Source organism: Alligator mississippiensis, chromosome 7 (assembly GCF_030867095.1).
Source record: "Alligator mississippiensis isolate rAllMis1 chromosome 7, rAllMis1, whole genome shotgun sequence".
NCBI lineage: Eukaryota > Metazoa > Chordata > Crocodylia > Alligatoridae > Alligator > Alligator mississippiensis.
Genome location: NC_081830.1, coordinates 78,893,185 through 78,919,117, shown reverse-complemented (window position 1 = coordinate 78,919,117; position 25,933 = coordinate 78,893,185). Strand labels below are relative to the sequence as shown.

The window sequence follows — 25,933 nt, the reverse complement described above, 5'->3', positions numbered from 1 at the left end:
ATATATTGGTTAACTAATCATACCTGGGTTTTTTTTATCACACAGGTGATATATGAAATTAAACAAAATGAGAACCTGAGCTTTAGTATTAGTTCTTATGGAGGCTATCTAGATAGGGTGTGTCAGGGCACTGGTAGTGCCTGCCACTTTAAGGACTGGACCAGGGAGGGGCAGGTGCCTGATTAGGGTGGCCACTTTAAGGTCCAGCTCCCTGAGCTGAAGGCAGCTCATGATCAGCCAGCAGAGGAGAAATATCTCTCTGCTGAGCTCTGCTAGGCACACCTTGGAGGTAAGGGTGAGGCTATGGGGATGGCTTGGAGGCCTCATTGGTCCTGAGAATGACCTAAAACTGCACCCTGCCAGGGCAGGAAGGCCTGGTAGGGCTGGTGGTGGTGTGGTAGTCCCCATGTAAATGCCAGGAATGATCACCTCCCTGGCATACGATGGGTCAGGGCACCTTTACTTCAGCCCTCACCTTTGGGTGTGTTATAGAATGAAGGGAAGGCCAGGTAAGCTTCTTGAAGCGCCTGAGCCTGCTGGGGTGAGTAACCCTGTGGGACAGGCATGCTTTGTGAAACACCTGATCTGGAAATGGGAGACCCCAAACCCTGTGAGCAGGCAAGCAGCCTGGATGTGTCCTGAGGGACCCTTGACTGGTCCATGCTGGGGCCAGGACCCAAAAGGGGGTTGAAGGGCAAAGGTGGCCCACCATGAGGAATGCCCAGAGCAGAGAGTCCCAGGATCCTGACTGGCCTATGACGGGGCCAGGGCCTAAAGGGGAGTGAAGGTCCCAGAGAGGGGACCACAGCTAAGGGGGTGAAGGGTACAGCTGAGTTTAGCTGCTTGGGATGCCATCTGCAAGGCTTGGGCCACAGTGTAGCTACGGATATTCCCCTTAACATCAGGGTTCAAAATGGGCAGCCTCCCACCTAATTCACATCTTAATATTATTACATCAAGGTGTAGCAAATGAGTAAGGTGGGTGGCTGGCCCTTAGACAGGAGGTGGGCTAGTGCTTGCACCAGGCATGAAAATTTGCCCTGTCATATAGGGAAATATATGGAAAGTTTACTTCCTCCAGGAAGGTTTTTCAGTGACATGCCTCCATGTCATTGAATTCATAAATGCTGTGCCCCCAGAAACTTGGGGGGCACAGTGACTGCCCACAGGCGGTGGTGGTGTTGGCAAGTGGGGAGCTCCCACAGGCAGCCGTGGTGATGTCGGTGGAGTGGGGTGGGAGGGTGGCAACCACCCGCAGATGCCGTCAGCAGCATCGGTGGCAGATCAGGGACCGCCCCCAGATGCCACTGGTGGTGTCAGTGGCAGGGGGGTGGCAGGATAACAAGCGGCGACCGCCCGCAGGCATTGCTGGCAATATCAGCAGTGCTTTTTGCAGGGGGTGCACCACCAAGCTCAGGGGGTACATGTGCACCCGCGTGCACCCCCTACATATTGCCATAGATTGAATGTCAACAGTCTGTCCTTCCCATTGAATCCCATTATTTTCAATATGAATTCCTTTTTCCAGTTAAGGACTGTGTAAGGCCCTCAGTTTTAGGTACACAGTTGAGGACTATAAATTATCATGAAAATGTAGCTCCTCGGATATTATCCTACCTACACATCTTCTGTAAAATTTTTCATCTCTTTTCACATGGAGCTTTTGTTGCTGTTTTGGGAGCACTCTATAACAAAGTAGGCCATAAACACAGAAATTGAATTGATTAGATGCCAGTAGATGGTCTAAAAATTGGTAACTGTTAATAGTTACACCACAGAGGTCTTTGTTGGGTGGCAGTTCATATTGCATGGCATGAAGAAATGGAGCTTTGAATAGTAAACAACACTGTCACAAAGTTGGGATCTGTTGGCTTGAGTTGAACAGCTCAATTCAGGCCTGGGTGACGTAGGTGACCACATGTATGTGAGTAGGAACCCTGAAGAAATTATTGCAAGAAGATAGAGGCTTTCTTTTTTTCATTAAGGTAGACCAGGAAACAAAAGAGAGCTGGGGTTGGAAAGAGAACTCTGCAGGAAGGGAAAAAATCTGGTCCAGGAAGAGCCAAGACCTGTTGGGCTTGAGCAGAGGCAATCAATAGCAGGAACCTGGGAACATACCCATAGTAATTGGTGGAGCCAGAAGGAAAGGTGGCTCATGAATTGAGTCAGGCAAAAAGCTAGGGATTAATAGATGGTTATTATCCAACCTGGTGATAGAATACAGGTTGGAAACATAGATGGACTCACCTGAATAAGAAGAACAAGGTTGGGCCATAAATGTAAATAAAACCTTTATAATAATTTGATGTTGAAAAGGTTATAGTTATAAATTCTAGCTTAAACATTCCTTTCTATTGACCACATTTCAATGAAAAATCAGATAAGGCAAAGTTTAAAAGACTGTGTTGTCAGATCAACTGATTCTATGTTTAAATATATTAGTTAGAAGAATTGTGTGTTTTACCAATTCAGTCTTGGTAACTTCTTACATAATCAACTCGTATTCATTAATTACTACTTTATTAGGCCTGTCTATAAGGGTTATTAAATAATTTAAGAATCTGTTTTTTTACATGAGTTGTTTAAGTAACACCAATATATCCTCATACTTAATGAACAGGGTTTTTTTTAAAAGCCATTTCAGAATATAAAGCAGTTAGGTATTTAAGTGATGATATACCAAACAACAAAAGTGATGGTATAGAATAAAACTTCATAGTTTTCCTTTTTGCTTTCAGGGGTTGGAAGCTGTTAGGTTTATTATTGTGTATGTTTTACTTTCTGTCATTTTTCTTTCTCTGCTTTTAAATGAGTTATAACTTTAAAACATTTTGTTGTCTATCAAAATCATTAAGTAGAGAAATCTCACCAATTGCAAACTTTTGATGCTAGTAGTACCTGCTCTGTCATTCTTGGAGAGTGTTCAAACTCAAATTTAGGATTTCTCAGTGGGAGAAGACGACGGGTCTTTGGTGAAAAGAGTCACTTTGTCACAGCTTGACAGCACTTTATTATATACCGTAAGTCCTGGGCTTTGATGTTGTGTTTATTTAGTTTAAAATTCAAAACAAGTTACAATAAGTACTGCAGGGTCAGCTCTGTTATGAAAGCTCATTTTTGTGCCTTTTACATCCTCTCTGCTAACTGAACATTAAAAAGAAAGAAAGAAAAAGCCTACTCAAATGTAGAAAAATTAATGAATGATTTAGCTTCTGTAAAATGATGGCAAATTGGAATCTGAAGCTGCTTAGTGAAGAGCACTGGGAAACAACACGGATTCAGAAAGTCAAACAGAATAGTGAAATGGGGCCTGAGGTCATGTTGTATATGACAAGTTGCCAGAGCTCTGTGAAAGGGATCACTCATGCTGTAATTAGCCTCTGTATTTTGCCTGTGTTCAGAGATTCTTGTATTGCCTGTATTCTGAGATCATTCTTCTACTGTGAAGATAAAACCTGTAATAGCCACCAGAACTCAGATGGGTCAATTGTGAAGATACAAGTCTTCCCTACCTTTTCTTTGTACCACTGTTCAAGGACAGAGTAAGCCAGGGGTGGGCAATTTTTTCAGCCCAAGGGCCACATAGGCTGTTTTGGCAAGCTGTCATGGGCCGAGTCAGTGAACCTCTCCCCCACTTGCAACAACTCACAAAAAACTCCCTATGTGGGATGGGGTCTCGGATGGCAGTGTTCAGGAGCAGGACAGACAGATGCAGGCCTTGCACACAGGGCAGGCAGGCAGGGAGCAGATAGTAGCTGTGCCCCACCCTGGGTCCATGCTGTCACTGACCCATGATCCCGGCCCTGGCCCCAGCCTCGGACGCAGCTCCTCACCTACCCATGAACCCTGCCTACACAGCACCCCAGAGCTGCATCCAGAGCTGGGGTTGGGATCTTGGAGCAGTGACAGCACGGGACTGGGGCAGAGCTGGAAGCTGCCACCAAGCCTTGCTGGGGGGCCACAGCACCCATGAAGGGGAGAAGAGGGCTGCGAGCCCTGCAGAGGAGGCCCAGGAGGGGAGGCAGGGGCAGGGGACTGTCGCATGTTACTGCTGAGCCTGCTAAGTGTGGGGAATTTAGCCTCCCTCCCCCACCCAACATTTCCCCTGTTCCAGGGTATGCAGTCCACAGGCAGGGGAGGGAGTGGGGTGGGCCCTGCAGGTACTCCATGCCCCACCATGTACTTGGAAGTAGCAGCCAGGGTCAGGGCTGGGGGAGGCAGGCAGTGCTAGGGCACCCTCTTCCCATGCCAGCCCGCAGCTTCTCCCAGGATACAGTGGTGACACACCCCAGCTTTGCCACCTCAGCATGGGGGAGAGCAGAGTGGTTCAAAATTAGGATGCTAGATTTCAGAAAGGCAGATTTCATCCGATTCAAGGAGTCATGGTGTCATGGGAGGATATATTGAAGGACAAAGGCATTCAGAAGGGCTGGGAGCTTCTAAAGAGCATATGTGGTGTGTAGGGAAGACACAGGGGGGCATGTGCGCCCCCCTGAGATTGGCCACCACCAGCTTCTGTCACTGCCAACTTGTCCACCGGCAGCTGCAGGTGGTTCCTGCTCGTTGCATGCTGCTCACCACCCCTTTTCCTCCTCAGCCACCACTGTAGGTGGCGGCTGCGGACAGTCCCCGCTTGCTACTCACTGCCATGATGCCCTCCCAGTCTTGGGAGGCACCAGTCATTCATGCTAAAGAGGACAGTATTGGAAGCCCAACAAGAAGACACGATGGAAGCACAAGAAGAATGGCAAGAGACCAGTGCAGCTGCACAAGGAGCTTCTAGAATGCCTCAAGTGCAAAAAGAAAGCATGCAGGCAATGGAAGAATGGGCTGATCACCAAGGAAGCATGCCAGAAAATAGCAAGAATGTGCAGGGACAAAATCAGGAAGGCAAAGATAAAGAACAAGCTGCACCTGGCAAAGGAGGTTAAGGACAATAACAAGAGGTTCTATAAGTCAGTCAGAAAAGAAGGACCAGGGAAGCTGTGGGTCCTGTGTTAATCCAGCGAAAACTCCTAACAGAAGATGCAAAGAAGGTGCATATGCTCAACAGCTACTTTGCTGCAGTCTTCACAAAATAAATTAAGCTGCAGCCAGACAGCTAATGAAGATTATCTGGATAAGGAAGGGGGCAAGCTGCAGGATGACATAACAAAAGAGACTGTCAGAGAGCTTTTGATAGGGCTGAATGAACTTCATCCCAGGGTCCTGAAGGAACTGGCAGAGGATATCTTAGAGACTTCGGCAATGATCTTCATAAAGTCATGGGAGATGGGCCAGGTATGTACTTATGGGCCAGATACCAGAGGACTGGACAAGGGTCACCATAGTGCCCTTCTCACACCTTTTTTTAAAGGCAAAAAGGAGGACACAGGGAACTACAGACCAGTTAGTTCACCTCAATAATTGTGAAGTTACTGGAGCATATGCTAAGGAAGACCATTTGTAAGCATCTGGAGAAGGAAAGGCTGAACATAAGCAGCTAGCATAGATTAATGAAAAACAAATCATGTCAAATAAACCCAATCTTCTTCTACCTGGGTGGATGAAGGGAAGGCTGTGGATCTAGTATAGTATAACTGGATTCAGCAAAGCTTTAGATGAGGTCCCATATGGCCTTCTCAAACAAACTGGAGAAATGTGGGCTGGACAAAACTACTAGTTTTCCACACTACTGTGTGAAGCTTTGGTCCCTGATTCGATTTCGTGGAGATTCATCCCAATTCGGTGGCCAAAACTCTGAATCCAAATCGAATCAAGAGACCCTTTAATTTCTCCAAATCGAATCAGAACCTTCCCAATTAATTTGGAGAGATTTGGCAATTTGGACATAGACACAGCTTTAAATGTCTTTTATACATACCTCAAATTATCAGGTGGCTCATGAAAGCTGCTATACTGGGGCAGATGGAGCATCCCACAGGAGCACGGGTAGCTCCCCAGTGCACTTAGCAGCAGACCCAGAAGCACTTCTGGTCCACTTCTGGGTCCACTGGGGAGCATGCAGGTTCCCCCCAACTGTGCCCCCCCCAGCTTGATGACTTGTGCCTCCTTGATCTGGGGGGAGGGTGTGGGGGGGCCCCAGCACACTCCCCAGGAGGCCCAGAAGTGGACCGGAAGTGCTTCCAGTCCACGTCTGGGTTCGCTGCTGAGCAGGCGGGGGGTCCCCCATGCTCCTGTGGGACACTCCATCTTCCCCACCATTGCCGTATTCATGAGTCACACCTGGTACCTTGAGGTATATAGAAAAAACATTTAAAGCTGTGTCTACGGCCGGATCGCTGATTCTCCAAATCAGCATTGAATCTTCAGATTCATATTTGACTGAATTGAATCAGGGACAGTGATATGAAGCAACAAATTGAATCCCTGTCCCCCAATTTGGGCCAAATCTGAATTGAATATGGCCCATTTCACACACCCCTAAAAACTACTATAAGATGGATAGATAACTGACTCAACAGCTGCAAGCAAAGGGTAATTATTAATGGGTCCATGTCAGAATGGCAGGAGGCTTTGAATGGAATCCACAGAGGTCTGTCCTGAGCCTGGTGCTGTTCAAACTGTTTGTTAATGATTTGTATGCTGGAATTGAAAGCTTCTTGAGCAAGTGTACAGAAGATACAAAACTGGGAAGGACTGCGAACACTTTGGAGGATGCGAGTGCAATTCAGAAGGACCTAGACAGACTGGAAAGTTGGGCTAGAGCTAACAGGGTGAAATTCAATGTGGACAAATGCAAGGTGCATTTCCTCCTTTAGGAGGGATAATCAAAAACATAAATACAAAATTGGGGGCACCTGGATGGATGGAAGCACCATGGGAAAGGATTCGGGAGTTGTGGTACATCACATAAAATGGGCAACACCTGGCTGGATGGCATCACCATGGAAAAGGATTTGGGAATCTTGGCAGATCACAGACTCGATATGAGTCTGAAGTGTTATGCAGCTGCACAAAAGGTGAATGTACTTTTGGGATGCATCAGTAGAAGCATTAGGTTCAAGAGAGAGGTGGTGACAGTGTCTCTCTACTTGGCATTGGTTAGGCCTCATCTGAAATACTGTGTTCATGGGTGACTGGTGCCTCCAGAGTCTGGGGGGGGGGACCACCGGCCAATCACCAACTGGCAGGGGTATGCCTCCCAGCAGCGAACTATAGTGCTGGTGGCAAAACTCAGCACCCCACTCCCCAGCCAGTGAGGGCCAATCTCAGGGAGGGGCACATGCCCACCTGTACCCCCTCTACACATCGCCTATGACTATGTTCAGTTCTGGGCTCCATGTTTTCAAAAGGATGTGGAGAAGTTAGAGAGGGTCCAGAGGAAGACAACAAACGTGATAAAGGGTTTGGAAAACAAGCCGTATGAGGAGAGGCTGAAGGAGGTAGGCATGTTTAGCTTGTGGAAACAGTGTTTAAGAGGGAACATGATATCACTTTTCAAATACTTGAAGAACAGCTGCCAGAAAGAGGGAAAACACCCTTTTCTCTCTTGTTGCAGAAAGGAGGATGTGGACCAATGGCTTGAAGTTGCAGCAAAGTTAGTTTAGATTGGATATCAGGAAAAACTTCTCCATTTAATCCACTCAGTCTCCTCTTCTCTAAACTAAATAAGCTCAGTTCCCTCAGTCTTTCCTCATAAGTCATGTCTCCCAGCCCCCTCACCATTTTTGTTACCCTCTACCAGACTCCCTCTTTCGCCTCTGTTGGCTGCTTATCTCTTCCCCAAACTGTGTTGCCTGGTGCAGTAGTCTGGGAGCTGACCTTGCCTGTGAAGACTGAGGCAAAAAAGACTGAGGCACTGAGTACTTCAGCCTTTTCTGCATCCTCTGTCACAAGGTTGCCTCCCCCATTCATTAAGGGACCCACAGTTTCGCTGATTCTCCTCTAGCTACCAACATACTTGTAGAAACCCTTCTTATTACCTGTCATGTCCCTTGCTGCAACTCCAATTATGCTTTGCCCTTCCTGACTTCATCCCTGCATGCCCCAGCAATGTTCTTATACTCCTCCCTATATATTTGTCCAAGTTTCCACTTCTTATAAGCTTCCTTTTTGTGACTTAGTTTACTGAAGAGTTCCCTGCTAAGACAAGCTCGTCTTCTGCCATATTTGCAAGTCTTCCTGCGCATCGGGATGGTTTGCTCCTGCACTCTCAGTAAGGCTTCTTTCAAGTATGGCCAGCTCTCCTGGATTCTTCTCTCCCTCAGCTGCCCAAGTTGCCATCCACTACTACCTTCCCCACTAATTCATCCTTGTTTGTGAGCAGCAGGTCAAGAAAAGCACAACCCCTAATTGGCTGCTTTAGCACTTACACCAGGAAGTTGGCCCCAACACTGTCCAAAAACTTCCTGGATTGCCTGCTTACTGCTTTATTGCCCTCTCAGCAGATGTCAAGGTGATTGAAGTCCCCCATGAGAGCCAGGGCTTGTGATTGGGAAACTTCCATTAGCTGTTTGAAGAAAGCCTCATCCACTATGTCCTCCTGGTCTGGTGGTCTATAGCAGACCCCCACCACAACATCACCCTGGTTGCTCTTCCCTCTGACCCTAATCCAGAGACTTTCAACAGGCCTATCTCTAGTTTCATACTGGAGTTTGAGCAATCATATGGCTCTTTTACATAAAGTGCAACTCCTCCTCTTCTCCTCTGCCTGTCCTTCTTGAACAGTTTGTATCCATCCATGACAGTGCTCCAGTCATGCGAGCTCCCACCAGATCTCTGTTATTCTAATTACATCATAGTTCCGTGACTGTGCAGGGCCTTCTATTCTTCCTGCTTATTTCCCAGGCTTTGTGCATTCATGTACAGGCACCTGAGGCAACTAATCAATTGCCCTGATTGCTCAGGAAGAATGAAAACACCTCCCTTGTTGTCCCCTCCTACTTGCTCTTCCTCCAGATCTTCCACTTCCCCATTTACCTCCATGCTTCTGGGCTTTTCTGACTCTCCCCTCCACCCCCACCCCCTTGCCTTTTTCAACTACATGTGTCATTATGTTGTTAAGCCTCTCTCAGGCGCTGGGTGTTGGCTGCAGCCAAGGCTGGAGACTTTGGCTGGGACCAAAGCCAGAGGTTCCTGGCTAAAGGGTCTTGACCTCTACTCTGACTCCTCTATAGCAAGGGGTATGGCCTTCTACCCAGGATTTCTTGAGCGTATATGGACAACATTTCATAGAAGCAGGGCATTGGCTGCCGCGAGTCCCCTACTTTACCTATGACAGGCCTAGGGTGTTAGGTCTGTGTCTTGTCAGGTTTCATGGTAGTCTTATGTAGAGTTTAGATTTTATGATCTGTATAGGATGGTATGGATAAGGATGATCCTGTCTCAGGCGGGGGGTTGGACTACGTGACCTCTGGAGGTCCCTTCCAGCCCTACTGCTCTATGACTCTGATTCTTTGACTGGATACAAGTGGCATTTTTTGGGCTCAGGAGGTAAAATCCTGGAAAATATCATCAACTTCTTTGGATCAGAATCTCAGCCAGAGAGGATTAGGTAAACATCAACAGTAATACCAGGTTCCTCACAGAGTGCGGCCACCCTCATCTCCATAAAGGCTAGAAGAGGTCATCTGTATGGGTGCAAAAGCTCATGCTATACCTTAATTCCCTTCAGCTCTCAAAGACAGTGTGCCTAAAGTATACCTATATGCACCTCCTCTGCTTCTCACTGAAGTACCGCATCTCTGCATGTCCTTCCGTACAAGGCTGTGTCCAAACAACCTAACTGAACCCAGATTAACTCTTTGGTGCAGGCTGATGCAGCCAGCCTTTACAAGCTATTTTTATGTAGGTTTTTAGCTGCACTTATTCCATTGGGAGAATGAGAGAGGGGAGTGGTTATAGAAAAGTAACAGCATGTAGACACCTCAAATCAATACAAGCATGTCATACCAATGTATGTCTACATGTTGCTGTATGGTGACATAGCGGTTCACTACGGCAGCATAGCAATCACGTGTGTGTATGTGTGATCGCTAGCTAAGTCACTGTAGTGGCGTGCTCTCCAGATATAGCACGCCACTACAGCATGTAGCAGCAAAACCTACCCATGTACCATGCGCACGGTGCAGTAACCGCCCTTATTACACAGTGCTTTAGTACTTCCAAAAGTACTTCTAATTCTTCCTGCTTATTTCCTAGGCTCTGTGAATTCATGTACAGGCACCTGAGGTAACTATCGATTACCCTGATTTCTCAGGAAGAATGAAAACACCTCCCTTATTGTCCCCTCCTACTTGCTCTTCCTCCAGGTCTTCCACTTCCCCATTTACCTCCATCCTCTGGGCTTTTCTGACTCTCCCCACCACCCCCGCCCTTTTCTGCTACATGTGTCATTATGTTGTTAAGCCTCTCTCAGGCACTGGGTGTTGGCTGGAGCCAAGGCTGGAGACTTTGGGGCATGCCAGTGCTCCTGCTGGGACCAAAGCCAAAAGGAAGTACTAAAGCATGGTGCCATAGCAACATCACCCTATGGCAACATGTAGATGCACCCTTGGTGGCCTAAAATGAGAGACTTCATTTTGTTCTTTGTTTGAGCACCAGAAGCACATGCCTATTTGATTTGGAAAGCGATTCTCATAATTAGAACCAAGGCCCTGGGGGATTTTTGCTCTCTCATCCCTGCCCTGCTACTGCCCTAGTGGTTCATCTAGATTTTCTTTCCCAAGCCCATGCAGTCAGTGATACTTTGCATATGAATAAAGTTCTGTGTTAACATACTGCAATGCAGATCCTCAGTCTGTGATCTTAGTAACTTGCTTAATGTTTGTATGCGTTAGTTTACTGAGCTATGAAAGGGATAGATGATGACACACTTACTGGCTTTATGGGGATGCTTTGAAGATTAGTTGATTGCTGTGTATAAAATATTTTTGGTTGTGTGCATGAAGGGTACTACATAAAATCAAATTGTAATATTTTAGTCATATAACTAGTGTTCTGCAAACTCCTAATTTAAAACCTAAACCAATCAAACCAGAGAGTGTGTATAGGATGGGGGACACCTTGTGACCATGTTGCAACCACCAAAGAGGATATGGATAGTGAGTTTTTGGTCATTACTTTACCTGGGCTGATATTTAACAGCCCATCCTATGCATGGGAAAGTCCATATTTCATTACCGGTCTGAGTCGATTTTTATAGTGTCTGCCTCCTTAGCTTTTAAATCTGCTTTCTGTTATGTGCTACTGTATATAGTAGACTAGGTTCTAATGGAACCATTCCAGATTTACACCAACATTATTGAGGTCAGAATAGGTCCCAGTTGTATTTTGATATTAAACTAGCTTCTTCCATTTTCATGTTATGTTTAAAAAATATTATTTCCAGTCTGAAATTATTGGAAAGATTAACAATGATATTCAAGTCAAGTGTTTTGCTATCTGACACAGAGCTGGGAGGTTGTGTGGACCGGGAGATAAACATTTGGCTTATGAGTTGGAGCTAAGTTTTATTCCCACACTTTCTGATGACCTATTCTGTGACCTCTGGCAAGTCACTCTCTCTGCCTGTTTTCCTTCCCACACATTATCTGTTTCATCTGTTTTAAATAGTAATTAATCTCCATAGAGTAGAGACTTTCTTCGTATGCATTTGTACAGGTCTAGAATACTGCAATCCCACTGAACGTCTCTAAGTGCTAGTGTAATATAAGCAATGCTAAGTAGTTCTCTAAAGCCACATCTACACAGGAAACTTACTGAGGCTTCCTTGAACATGCCACATTACTCTAAAGTGGTTGCTTCCCAAACTGCAAGCAACATAGCCTTGCTGTGAACAGGTGTGTTACTATAGGGTGGGGTTAACTGGCATTATGGCTCAGCAATACTCATCAGCCCACCTAAAGTACTGCACAAACATAGCTACTAGGGCTGTGCAAAACGGCACCCTTTCATTTCAACTTCCATTTTGCCATTTCGAAGGGACAGTGTTTCATTTTGCTGTTTCAAAGCATTGTTCCATTTCATTTCGTCGAAACTGTTTCTTTGTTTCGATGCTGTTTCAGCGCATTTCGCCGTTTCACCCATAGGCTATAATAGGGAATCATGAAAATGCCTATAACTTTGTAATTTCTTTCCTGATTTGAATGAAACAAGCAGAGATGGTAGCCCCTGCTGAGGCCACAATGCCTATCAAGTTTCAAGGAGATAGGTGCAGGGGCTTCTGGGAAACCTCACCTCAAACTGTTCAGAGCAAAACTCATGTCACTTGTAAGTGTGAAGGCAGAGAGCTCAGTTCAAACAGTATTGTTTATGCTGGTTTTCTGTCCCTCCCCCAGAGCACTGGGATTGGAAGGGACCTCAGAGAAGGATCACAGTCACTGGCCAGCTACACATGTCAATATCAGAGCAGCCCTTCCCCCCTCTTCCCCCTTTTTCCCTCTCCCTCGTTTTTGTTTAGCTGCAAGCAAACCCGGCTTTGAAACATTTCAAGCGCCCTTGTTTCATTTCGAAGCTGTTTTGAAGCCTTTAGTTTCATTTCAATTTCATTGTTTCAAGCTCAAAACTCATTGAAACAACGTGAAAATGAAACGCCCATTGAAATTTGGCACAGACCTAGCAGCCATGTGAAGCAGTATGATGTGTTTGAGGGCACTGCTGCCTCACATAGTAGGTTACCATGTAGCTAAGTCCTCAAAACCACGTAGCCACACTCATTGCAAAGCAAAAACAAGAGAAGATTAAAGACTGTAGCCAACGGGGAAGTTTAGAGTGCAACATGGTGAATAAACAGAGAAGGTAGCTTCCCTCCTCCTGTTACCTACCGGAGCAACACCATAAAATTTCTTTTAATTTAGTTTTGTGTTGTGAAAATTAAAGCTTAATTGAAATGCTGATATTAAAAACAACTTGAAAAAAGAAAGAAACCAAGAAAAAATAAAAAGGCTTAATTATGGTCTGGCAAATACTTCTTCCTCGTTATGCAGCCTTGGAGCTGGTGAATGTCCTCTCTCACTTGAGTGCAATTTTATTCCAATCATAAATCTAAATGACCAAAACAACCTAGGATCATAGCAGCTTATAAATTAATAAGGCCAATTGTAAGAACTATGTTAGGCAGCTCATGGATTACGGTATGGAAGGGAGATAAACACTAGGTTTTATTTGTTTCCTCACCTCCCTAAAGACTTGTTTTCTCATACCAGTCAGGAAAACATTTTGTAAGGGTAGGAAACAAGTAGCAGATTGAACTGCTTAAGCAGCTCGCACAGAAATTATGGGTTTTCAGATGGAAAGGTTTGTTGTTTCACTTGGTTGCTCACACCACCACACTGCATTTTGACAGGCCCAGATCCTCAGGAGGGGCGAGTTGATACAGCTCCATTGAGCTATACCTGATACCTAGGTAGTCTTCAGAAATATGCCCAGTGATGGGGCCATATATTTTTCTCTTGGAGACTCTCCCCTGCAGTATAATACACCTCTGCATTCCTTTGATTGTTAACCACTTGACTTGTGTATTTCCATTCATCGTGTCTTATGTAGAATAGACTTCTTGTAATGTTGAATATGGCAGCGGAAAATTAATGGGTTAAAAATCACTCTTCTCTTTAGTCTGGGGCATTTAACCTCTTTAAGCTGAGCTTGTGCAAGTCATTGAGCAATGTGCTTCCTCCAGCAACTCAAGCAAGTACTCTTTTTTTTTTTTTTAAAGGATCAATTGATGAGTTATAGCTCAAACAGAAATTATGAGCATGATATAAAAATTACTTGCTAAGGTTTTATGGGTTTTGTTATGCAGGATGTAGGACTAGGTGATCATAACAACTCTTTCTGGCATTAAAATCTATCAGATGCCAGTGGAACTGGTTGTAGGACAAGGAGAAACGTTGTCTGCTAGAGGTTCAGGTTCCATTTGACTCTGGCAAAATACAAATGCAGTGCTACTTCCTGCGTTTGCTTTTTGATCTAGTTTCTTTTATCATTTTATGGACTATGTAAGGAATTGTTTTACTTTGGCCTCCCCTGCCCTAAAAAAAAAATCATTTTTCCAAGCAGAGGATGAAAAGAGTTATGGCATACATAAAATATAGGGGGGAGAGAAAAAAGTAAACTGTCAAAAGTCAGGACAGAGTAAAGTGAAATGCATTGCATGTAGGCTATTTTAGGTTTGGATCATTGTCCTTCAGGAGCTATAGCCTCTGAGGACATGGAGGCCTTCACAATACAGTCTCATCCATGAGCAGGTGCAGTAACAAGATTAGCGTTGCCCATCTATAATGCAAATGAAGGCTTTTTTATGTCACAAAGAACTAATAGTGTCACCCCCCCTTTTTTTTTAAGCCCATGTAAGTTTATTCAGAAATGCCATTGTACAAGTTACCCTGCCAGGGGCTCAGGCTATTTATGCCTTTGACTTCATACTCTTTACTAAACTTAAAACAAGAAAAAAATTCCATGGTAGCTACTGCATCACTTTACAGACTCTACTTACATCTTTAAGGAGGCAGACAGGTAGGGAGAAATTACACCCTGGACTATTTTTACAAAATTAGATTTCTCTTCCTCCTAAACAAGAGGTTCTTTAAAGAGTCCATTTTACACTTAAAGGACGCCATATGGGGCACTACAGTGACATAGCAATCATATGGGTCTACATGTGATAGTCAGCTATGTTGCCATCGCAGCACATTCCCTCGGTATAGCGCCCCACTATGGTGATGTAGCAGCAAAAATCTAGCCATGCATGGTGAAGTAACCGCCTGTTCTGCACTGTGCTTTTGTCCTTCCAAAAGCAAGGACTAAAGCATGGCACCATAGCAATGTCACTGTATGGCCAGAGTACCATGTTTTTTCACATATAACACACCGTCAAATATAATATGCACCTTGTTTTTGAAAGACATTGTGAATAATTTTTTCCCCAGAGTTATGCCTGCATAGAACAGGGAAAGGGCTTCATCTTCAGCTGACTCACCCTTCCTTCCCTGCTTAACTGAAACTGTAGCTGCTACTAAAGACTGGTCTCTACGGGCAGACTATGATCTTGAAAACAACTAAAGAGCTTTGAAATAGGAGAAGAAACCAGAAGCCCTAGCAGACAACAACATTTCCCTAAGAAAGGTTAGTTTGATTAGTGGAATGACCATTAAAAAGGAGAGATGATTGTTAATACCTGTGAATTGAAGAACAGTGGGCCATTAACGGGCCATTGAATCTCAGCTGCCTGAGCAGCAATACTAGAGCTGCTGCTTTGAGGAACACCAATCAAAGCAGGGTACTTCTATCTAAAGCAGAAAATCAGCTTCACTTAATACATGCACCCTAATTTGGGGGTGCTGATTTTGGGGAAAAAGGCACGTGCTGTATGAGAGAATGTACAGTAATTAACTAGAAGGAAATATGGTTCGTCTTCTAAGGAATGACTTGTTAATTGAAAGGTAAACCTAACAAAACTAGCGTTAGCCTTCAAGAAACTGTTCTATCATGTTAACCTAGTGTAATACTCTGGCTATTAGTCACATAACAGCAAAAAGTGCGAGAAGTGGACTGGAAAATGGACAAACTGCATTCTTGAATTCTACCTTCCTGCTATTACACTCTTCTGGTTTCTCCTTGTACTAAAACCAGAGTTTTATCCAGATAGTTCTTAGGGAAATCACTCACAGCCCACCTTTCCTATTGATTTGCTCCATCTGTATTCTATAGAGATCCTACTTAATCAATCCTAACTCTTAACTGCAACTGTATGTATTCATATGCATAGATATAATGTTATTCCTCACCCATTGGCTGTCATGTCGTCTTCAGGGATCCTGGTTTTTTCTGTTTAAAAATCACAAATTCTCTGATAAATATTGTGGATTATCTGATTTAAAAACACAACATTTTCCAGTGGCAGTGGAAAATGAACATAGATGGTTATAGATATAGATCTATAGATAGATAGATATCTATATAGAGATATAGATGTTAGGGCTGTGCAAAGCTTTGGTCCCTGATTTGATTCAGCAGAGATTCGGCCTGATTCGGTGGCTGCACCTCTGAATCTGAATCAAATCAGAGGACCCTTTAATCTCTCCAAATCGATTCAGAACCCTCTGAATTGATTCAGAGAGATTCAGACATATTCGGTGATTCAGACGTAGATACAGCTTTGAATGTTTTTTCTACATACTTCTAGGTAGCGGGGACTTTGAACACTGCAGTGCAGTGCCATATGGAGTGTCCCACAGAAGCATGGGGGTCTCCCCAGCACACTTGGCAGCACCCCTGGAAGTGGACCAGAAGCACTGGGGAGCACGTGGGGCGGGGGGGGGCCCTGCACCACCCTGGCTCAGCAACTGGTGCCTCCTGCGTCTGGGAGAGGCACCCGGGGTCCTCCTGTGGCTGATTGCCAAGCTGGGGGGGGGCATAGGGGAAGCCCATCATGCTCCCTAGCAGACCTGGAAGTGGACCGGAAGTACTTCCGGTCCACTTCCGGGTTCACTGCCGAGCACACTGGAGACCCCCCCGTGCTCCTGTTGGATGCTCCGTGCCCCCCCTGCACCACAGGGATCATAAGCTGTGCTGGTACCTCAAGGTATGTTGAAAGAACTTTTGAAGCTGTGCTTGTGTCCGAATCGCTGATTCGCCAAAACAGCATCGAATCTTCAGATTTGGATTCGGCCGAATCAAATCAGGGACAGTGATCCGAAGTAACACATAGAATCAGTGTCACTGTCCCCTATTTGGACCAAATCCAAATCAAATAGGACCCATTTTGCACAGCCCTAATAGAGAGAGAGAGAGAAAATCAGTTGAACACGATGTTTTATTGACATATTTACAATTTTAAAGCCACTTGAAAGCCTCCCAGTGCCTCAATCACTATAATAAAATACATTCCAGTGCCCCTCAGTCCTCACACACAGCCATGCTGGAAGGGGGGCCCCATCTGCCACAGGGCCAGGGATCCTGTCCCCCTCAGCTGAACCCAAGCCCCAGCTGCTGCCCACGGGGGGTGTTGGCTGCTGTGGCAGTGTGGAGCACAGAGCCTGGCTCTCCCTCCCCCACAGGGGGTATGGCCGGAGCAGAGCCCAGGGTCAGGGTGGATAGAGGCTGCCGTCTGTGGGTTCAGGCTCCCCACCCTCTGGCCTCCCCACCCCCCTGGGACCTCCATGGTCCAGCAAGTGGGACTCAGCATGGCAGGGCAGAGTGGGACTGGGCAGGGAAGCTGTTTGCAGCTGCAAGCCCTGTGCCACCCTGGTGAGGTGCCCCCTGCCTGCCCAGCAGCAGTGAGGGGCATAACTTTGTGCTGCCACCCCCCCCCCTGCTTCTGGGTAGACAGAGGGCACTTTGCCAGGGTGGCATGGGGCTTGTAGTGGCAAGGCCCTTCCCTGGCCAGATATCTTTGCCCTGCCATGTCGAGTCCCTCCCACTGGGCAGTGGAGGGCCCCAGAGGGAAGGCAACAGGGCTGGAAGCCTGAGCTTGCAGTGGGCAGCCCACATCCACCCCTGGCTGTGGACAAATCTGGGGGGCACATGCCCCCCCTACCTCCCCCAGGAGTATGCACAGCAGTGGAGAGCCAGCACCCCTACTCCCCAGATAAGCCACCTGCTGCCCCATCCTGCTTCTTGCTGAGGCCCTGCAGCCACGCATTCCGGCCCCGGTCCCCAAGTCCTGTGTACCATCTGGGCTGGGCAGCAGCCCCAGCCTCCACCCTGCCCAACTTCCTTAATTCGATCCCCCCCTCCCTACTGGGGCCTCAATCCCTCCTCCCCACCCTGCCAGACTTACTTGTGGAAGCTGCTCTCCAGGCTACCTCACAGCCATTTGCATGTGTGGGCATGCATATGCACATGGAGCCCCCCAGCCCCTTGCAGGCTGGAACTCTGCCAGCCTGCAGAGAGCTCTTTACAAAAGTGGAATATCTGTTTCTTTCTCTGTTAAAATGAAAAAAAAAATCCATGTTTTTATCAGTTGAAAGGGAAAATGCACAGCTTTTAAAAATGTTTCCACAGGAAACAGAAAACTTGGATCTTTGGTCACCTTGCACTCTAACTCTATATTATGATCTATTCTGGTGGACTTCAGCGTAGTGTCAGGGAATTTGAATATTTTGGGATAAAGACTTTGACTTATCTGGTTGTGACAGTGGACACCGATTTGTATGAAGATTAGATACTGCTTAGGGTTTCCATGATGAATTGTAAGAGTCTGTTGCATACCAACAAAAAGAAAAATGCTGCGTTTCAGAAAGGGCCCATTCTGTGCTGAGTAGCGTGGTGTTACCTGTGATTGATGGCATCAGATCAGTTCCTGGTGTATGGAACTATTTGGTGTGAATAAGGGTACCGCAGTCTGGTCCCTCACTCTCACTTCCAGCCTTCTGGTGTATTATACATAGTCTCTGTCAGAGGAGACCTTTTCATAACCTGGTTTGTTTAAGAATCATTCTCCCACAGGAATAAACAGAGAAGCTATGGTTCCATCTCCCCCACACTGTGGGCGCCTTCATTTCTTTGGCATGCAGAGCTGCTTGCCAAGATTCAGCCCACAGCAAATTTTTATGATTGAGTTATAAATCCTTGAAAATATGAGTTTATAATGAAAACGCCAACACAACATTAAAAATAGTGGCAGTGGTAGGCACTGCTGTAATGACATTCTTCATTTTTGCTTAATTCTTAGTGAACATCAGCTCCACTCCCTGCAGCACTAAAGATAAAAGACATCCTGCCTGCCTGACTCCTGGAATACCACGCACACAAGGGTACACAGTGTGCACTGCCCTGTTGGATTGACTCAGTGCTTACACTCACCCTGATCCACAGTATTGCTACAGTGTTCTAGGAGCATTTTTTTTAATGACAAAAGGTGGCGATTGCTTCTTGAGTTACGACTTGTTTACATCCTGCGGAGAAGGATCCCTGTGGGATAGGGAAGGGATGTTTCTTTAAATCAGGTTGGCAGTATCTGTAGAGTTTTTGCCTTCTTCTGCAGTGAGTAGTGTGAATCTTCTGGTCGTTGGGGATATTGCAGGGGTCTGGTCACAAGTGACTTCTTGGTCTCTCTGCTGGCACACATGTTAGTGTCCTTAGGATAGAAATGTGTCTTCAGGTGAAGCTGAAAGGCTTGCAATATACAGGAGGTCAGATTAGATATATTGATCCTATGTGGATTTACATAGGGATTGCCATCTGATAGGTCACATCATAGGTCCATCTAGCCCAGCAACTTCCAGCATTCGGAGTTTTAGGAAATACTGCTTTTGAGACTGCCCTTGCCCCCACCATGTTCTCTATGTTTTGAGGACTTTTCATAGATTCATAGATGCTAGGGTTGGAAGGGACCTCAATAGATCATCGAGTCCGACCCCCTGCATAGGCAGGAAAGAGTGCTGGGTCTACATGACCCCAGCTAGATGCCTATCTAACCTCCTCTTGAAGACCCCCCAGGGTAGGGGAGAGTACCACCTCCCTTGGGAGCCCGTTCCAGACCTTGGCCACTCTAACTGTGAAGAAGTTCTTCCTAATGTATAGTCTAAATCTGCTCTCTGCTAGTTTGTGGCCATTATTTCTTGTAACCCCCAGGGGCACCTTGGTGAATAAAACCTCACTAATCCCCTTCTGTGCCCCTGTGATGAACTTATAGGCAGCCACAAGGTCGCCGCTCAACCTTTGCTTATGGAGGCTGAAGAGGTCCAGGTGCCCCAGTCTCTCCTCATAGGCCTTGACCTGCAAGCCCTTAACCATACGAGTGGCCCTTCTCTGGACCCTCTCCAGGTTATCCACATCTCTCTTAAAGTGTAGCGCCCAAAATTGCACGCAGTATTCCAACTGCGGTCTGACCAGCGCCCGATAGAGGGGAAGTATCACCTCCTTGGATCTATTCATCATGCATCTGCTGATGCACGATAAAGTGCCATTAGCTTTTCTGATGGCTTCGTCACACTGACGACTCACGTTCATCTTGGAGTCCACTAGGACTCCAAGATCCCTTTCCATTTCCGTTCCACCAAGCAGGTCATTTCCTTGGCAGTAGGTATGCTGGACATTTTTCCTCCCTAGGTGCAGCACTTTGCATTTCTCCTTGTTGAACTGCATTCTGTTGTTTTCTGCCCATTTGTCCAACCTGTCCAGGTCTGCCTGCAGCTGTTCCCTGCCCTCCGGCGTGTCTACTTCTCCCCACATTTTTGTATCATCCGCAAATTTGGACAGAGTACACTTCACTCCCTCGTCCAAGTAGCTGATGAAGACATTGAAGAGTATCGGTTCTAGGACCGAGCCCTGCGGGACCCCACTGCCCACATCCTTCCAAGTCGATACCGACCCATCCACTACGATTCTATGGGTGTGACCTTCTAGCCAATTCGCCACCCACCGGACTGTGTAGTCATCCAAATCACAGTCTCTTAACTTGCTCACCAGTATGGTGTGGGATATCATATCGAAGGCCTTCCTGAAGTCTAAGTATATGACTTCAACCCCTACTCCTGCGTCCAGGCGTTTTGTAACCTGGTCATAAAAAGAGACTAGATTAGTCAGGCAGGATCTACCTGCTACAAACCCGTGCTGGTTTCCCCTCAGCATAATTTTTTCTGCCGGGCTCTCACAAATGTGAGCCTTGATAATTTTTTCAAAGACTTTGCCAAGGATGGAGGTGAGACTGACTGGCCTGTAGTTGTCCAAGTCCTCCATCCTCCCTGTCTTGAAAATGGGGACCACATTGGCCCTTTTCCAGTCCTCCGGGACTTGGCCCGTGCGCCACGAGCGTTCAAATATTCCCACCAGTGGCTGTGCAATGACGTCAGCCAGTGCCTTCAGTACCCTCAGATGAACCTCATCCGGGCCTGCCGACTTAAACGCATCCAGTTCCTCCAAGTGACTCTGCACCATGTCAGGGTCTTCTTCCATGGGTTTTCTTCCATGAATTTGTCTAATCCCCTTTTGAACCAAATTAAACTATCATTCTTCACAGCATTTTGTGGCAATGAGATCCACAAGTTTATTACATACTGGCTGCATTTACACATGCATTTTACTGCTGGGTTGACTAACTAGCTCTGCAGTAAAGCATCACAGTCTACAAGTGCACCCATGTTAGGGTGCAGTAAATTAATTAACTCTGCTGTCAGATAGTACTGTCTGGGACTATCTTACAGTGGAGTAATTACATCTGCCAAAATGCATGTGGAAACTGTGACCAGGGCTGGCTGGGGCATGAGGGTGCTGGGGCAGGGTTGCCTGTGTGCACTGTAGCACACCCATGCCCCAGCCAGCTCCTCCGCTGCCCGATGCCTCCACTGGGAACCCAGGGCTGACCCTCCATGGTCACTGCCAGTCTGTGGCTGCTCTGCCCCAGCTCAAATTCCTATGGTCCCTACCATACATGAAGATGCTGCACCTGGGAAGCAGCTGACTCTAGCACAAACTGTGCTGGAGTTTATTCAGGCTCCTTAATAATACAGCCTAATCCTTTTATTTCATTTTCCTTAGTTCTAGTATTTTGAGAGAGTGAATGAATAATAACTCTGTATTTACTTTCTTTTTACCATTTGGTATTTTGTAAACTTTTTGTGAAACTATAACATTGCTCAACTACACATCTTACTCTCTCAGTTTACCTCCATTTTCCCCTGGTCCCTTCCTTTTAATCTACATTCTCTTTGTGAATAATTTATTTGATTGATGGTGGAGTGGAATGCAGGAGCCTATCAGTTATGATTGTTAAGCAGCAGTCAAACATATTCCAAACACCAGCCCTAGATTTGAATTGCATTTGTCATTAATCGTTAATGTGCATTAGATCAATATGTCCATCAAGGGAAACTTAGCTACAATTAGTCATTCTTGACTGGAAATGATTATAATAATAACTGTTAAGACATTGCTTTATCTGAAGGGATATCTGGCATCACAACCCAAGAAGGAGATAGGAAGCAAAGGCAGAGATTATTCTAGTAAAGTAGAGCAATACTGTTTTAGTAAAAAGTTACTTGTTGTTTCCTTTATTTGTTAGTGATAAAAGCCAGTCTTGGATCTGTGACACCAGGAGAAAGATATAGTCCTGTTGTGTGCACACACTCATGTATGTGAATATAAAATATCTTTGCGACTACAGGCCTCATTGGATGTTATGTAAGGACCCCTTGACCACACAGCATGTAGTCTTTCCTCTCTCCCTCAGCTGTACTAGGGTAGATGGGTACTTTAGATGACCCCACTGACTACCAGCAGCTTCTGGCAGATCCCTCTTCTTTGTGTCCTGCTATTTATGTCTCCTGCATCTTTCCTGAATGAATGTATGTTGCATTGAATGTTGAATGGAAAACCTGGAAGACTGCATACAAAAATGGGACGTCAGGCTGGCCATCTTCACATTGATGCTCCAGGGAAATGTGGGTAGAAGAGAGAGGAAAACTCGGGGGGGAATCTAGGGAGGATTTGGGGAGCATGAAGAGGAAATGTAATTGAATCTGGAAGTAAGCAATACCAGGACTTATCAAATAGCCAATATTTTTGGTTTGTTTACCCACCAAAAATAGAGCTTTGGGTTGACTGTATTTAAAAATGAATTCCAAATTCAGCAAATAGCCATCCGGCATCCAGCGAACAATCGTGATGAAGCTAAAATGATTAATTTTTTCTTATGTTTTTCATTGTGGGATGAGTTACCATATCCAGATCAGGTGGCAGAAGTGCAGAGGGTCACTAGAAGGAAATAAACGTAGCGGGGACTGACAAGACAGCCCAAAATACAAGGGGCGGGGAGTCTAAAGAGGGAAAAGAACTGCATGTTCTATTTCTCTAGCAAGACATACCACAGCTCTCTTAAGTCTGAAGGAAATGGAGGAACAGCTTTACAGTATATTTGGTTGCTTTGAGCCTTGTCGATGCTATTTTCCCAGCATTAGGAGACCATTTTAAATAACAGTTTCTAGCTCCATTGCTATGACAACCAATGTAGAAAGAGTAAAACTTCGAGACTTTTCTTTTTTTTTAAAAGCCTGAAAAAGACAGGGACTAGGGAGGCAGCCAGATAGTCTTGAGGACCCTCTGCGTTAGAGGAAAGCAGGACGCTGCTCCAGTCTTCAAGAGCACTAGCAGTCCCGCAGCCAGTTGTGGATGCATGCAGCCAGCTAAGGGGATAAGCACGTTCTGCATTTAGTGAGCTCTTGTCTGCTTATGTTTGCTATCAGGAAGGCTGCGACAGACAGAGAAATACTTTCGTTGGTTTTACCTTTGTTCATTCTTTTTTTGTTCTCCCCTTTAGTCTAAAATACCTATTCCTCAGTGCATGTGTGATTCATCACTGGGTTACTTTGCTTCTGTAGCCAATTTCAGTAGAATTACCTTAATTACCAATACCTTAATAATGAACTGATTGTGATGATTAATTCCATGTTTTCTCTTTATCTGCAGAGAAACATACTACTAGTTGTTCCACAATGCACCTAGGCTATAAATGGAAACATTAGTGAGACTTGTATCCCTTGTACCATGCAAGAGGCAAGGTATTGTGGGCATTTCTGTTAAAATTGCTGTTTCTGCATTTTAAATAATGTGCTCTTTTTCCTTTTGTCAGATGCTTGATGTAATAATGGGAAGAGAAAAAACAATTTCCTGCTCCCTCTGTGAAAAGATTATTCCTCCTTGGCATCATCATTAGGGGACCAAGAGGAGAGAAGGGAAGACGAGTAGTCTACCAGCAGAGTGAGGACCCAGAAACAGTATGGGGGTGAGGTAGGCAAGCACGACTTCCATTTGTAATTTCTAAACCTGCCGAATAGGACAGGTTCCAAATCCAGTGACAATAAAGCAGAACTAAGATCCCTGCATGATCCTGCTTAAACTTTTTTTAAAGAGCATTAGGAAAAGCTTGAATTTCTCCTTTGCTTTGGTGCTACAGACTTCTGTTTTTGGAGCAAAAAGGTACGACTTCTGTTTCCCAGGTGGCCATTATCATAAAATCATAGGGAAGTAGGGCTGGAAGACTTCTCTAGAGGTCATCTAGTCCAACCCCATGCCTGAGGTGGGATCATCCCTATCCAAACCATCCCATACAAACCATAATCTACACTCAACATAAGATTACCATCAACCCTGACACAACACAGACCGAAAACCCTAGGCATTAGGATGCAGTAGCATAATTAGAGGAGAGAGAGGGGGACATCAGCCCCTGGTGCCAATGTAGAAGGGGTGCCAAAATCATCCCCCATGCCCACAGAGTCTGTGCCCCAGCAGCAAGAGCGGCCCCAGGGTATTGCTGTTGCAGCAGCAGCCGGTGCACAGACTCCTGCGCTTCCCCCTGTCCCTGCTCTAGGAACCGCATCCTCTCGCCCCCGCTCTCTCTTAGCGTTTTCCCAGAACTGAAACCCTGCTTGTTACGCCACTGCAGGTGGGTAAGCCAAATCTTTAGAAATTTAAGAAGGGAGGGTGACATCATTATTGGTCCCATGGGATTACAAATCCCTGCATCCCTGTGGATGATGCTCTCTGTATTAACTATCTGCCTGTCTACATGCACAATTATCTCCTTTACATGCAACTCTTGTAACAGCGAGGTCTCACTGACTGCTAGCCTGTCAGCTTCAACTGTGTGCAATCAGCTGCATGTAGAAAACCAGAGAAAAATAAATGGAAGAACCGAAGTCTCTGCAAGCAATCTGGAATACTTAAACAAAGCCCTTGAAAGAATTGTCATTTGAGATCTGAAAAAGTGATGAGTTGTTGTTCAACTTGGTGCATAAATGCCACTCTTCTGTTATTGCCCTAATTAGCTGCTTTAGTCAAATATTCATCTTAAGTGAAACCACATTTTTTAATGATGCAGAGCATTGTGCAAATGACTAGAACTGTCATGACTCACAAAATCATCCTATGACACTCTGGTGTTCACTCGTAAGGCATCAGCTTGGTAAGTAACTCTGAGGCTGGATAAAGGTTGTGGAAAGACTTCCTTAAGACTTGTCATAAGGACATGTGAAATGTGAAGTTGCATTTAGTGTCTGGTCCATTGCCTATCCAGGTCGACAAATAGGCTGCTGTTTACATTGGTGAGCACTAGGTCAAGTCTGCAATGCAGTCTTCTGTTGCTGAAATGCATCAATAAAATATGCCTTGCATTGGTGGGGCAGTGAGACTCCTGGCAGAAACAATGATGGGAAGGGCAGGAGACCTGTAGATGGGAGTGGGAGGCAATTCATAGAGCTAAATGATGGAGAAGCAGGAGGAGGATTAAAGAATTGTGCGCCCTCCAAGTTAATTCACTCACCTCTGCTAAAAAATATGTAGGTAATAATATTTAGCATGGTGAAAGCACTGCATATAAACATCATCCTGGGAGGTAGGCAAATATGGTCCCCATTTTCAGTCCTGGGAAAGCTGGTGCAAAGGGCTTATCTGTGTGGGGAAGTCATAGAGAAAGTGCTGTGAGATGGCCAGTGTGTGACTACAGAGCTGTTTTGTATTGGCTCTTTATGTGAATAGAACAGCTCTCCCACCCCACCTATTTTAGGCCTTTTGCCTAGGTAGACAAGCACAGGGTATAACAAACTGTTTTCTATGTTGTACCAGTATAATGAAGCTAAAATGTGGACCCGGGAAGTTAGGGGATGTCCCCCAAGTCGCATACCATTTGAGTGACCATCTCTCTCTTCCATGATTTGGAATTGAAGTGGCACCAAAATATAAATGTTAACAACCTTAAATAATGACATGTTGCTACAGCTGAGATGAAAAGCTAGAAATTCCTGGTGTCCAATCCACTGGTTTGACTATTAATGCACATATGACCAAATAAGCAGGACCAATAGACATTCTGAGCAAGATCCACAATATTTTGTACTTTGCTGCAGCAGTGCTAGCAGCCAACAGAGGGGCCTCCCAGAGCTATAGTGAATTTGATGGCATTACACAGACTTGGACATATATTAAGCAGAGCCCTGTTTACTTGTGCTGCATAAGAATCACAAGGGGAACAAAAATCAATGTTTTCCAAATG

The 25,933-nt window shown here is 45.5% G+C and overlaps 1 long non-coding RNA gene across 1 annotated transcript in view; it reads left to right on the top strand.

Moving 5' to 3' along the window:
• LOC132251449 (uncharacterized) overlaps positions 1–25,933 on the top strand; it is a 113,201-nt gene that overhangs the window by 24,008 nt on the left and 63,260 nt on the right. Inside the window, exon 2 of the long non-coding RNA XR_009463527.1 lies at positions 23,513–23,670. This is a non-coding gene — a long non-coding RNA (uncharacterized LOC132251449). The remainder of the gene's footprint in view (positions 1–23,512; positions 23,671–25,933) is intronic.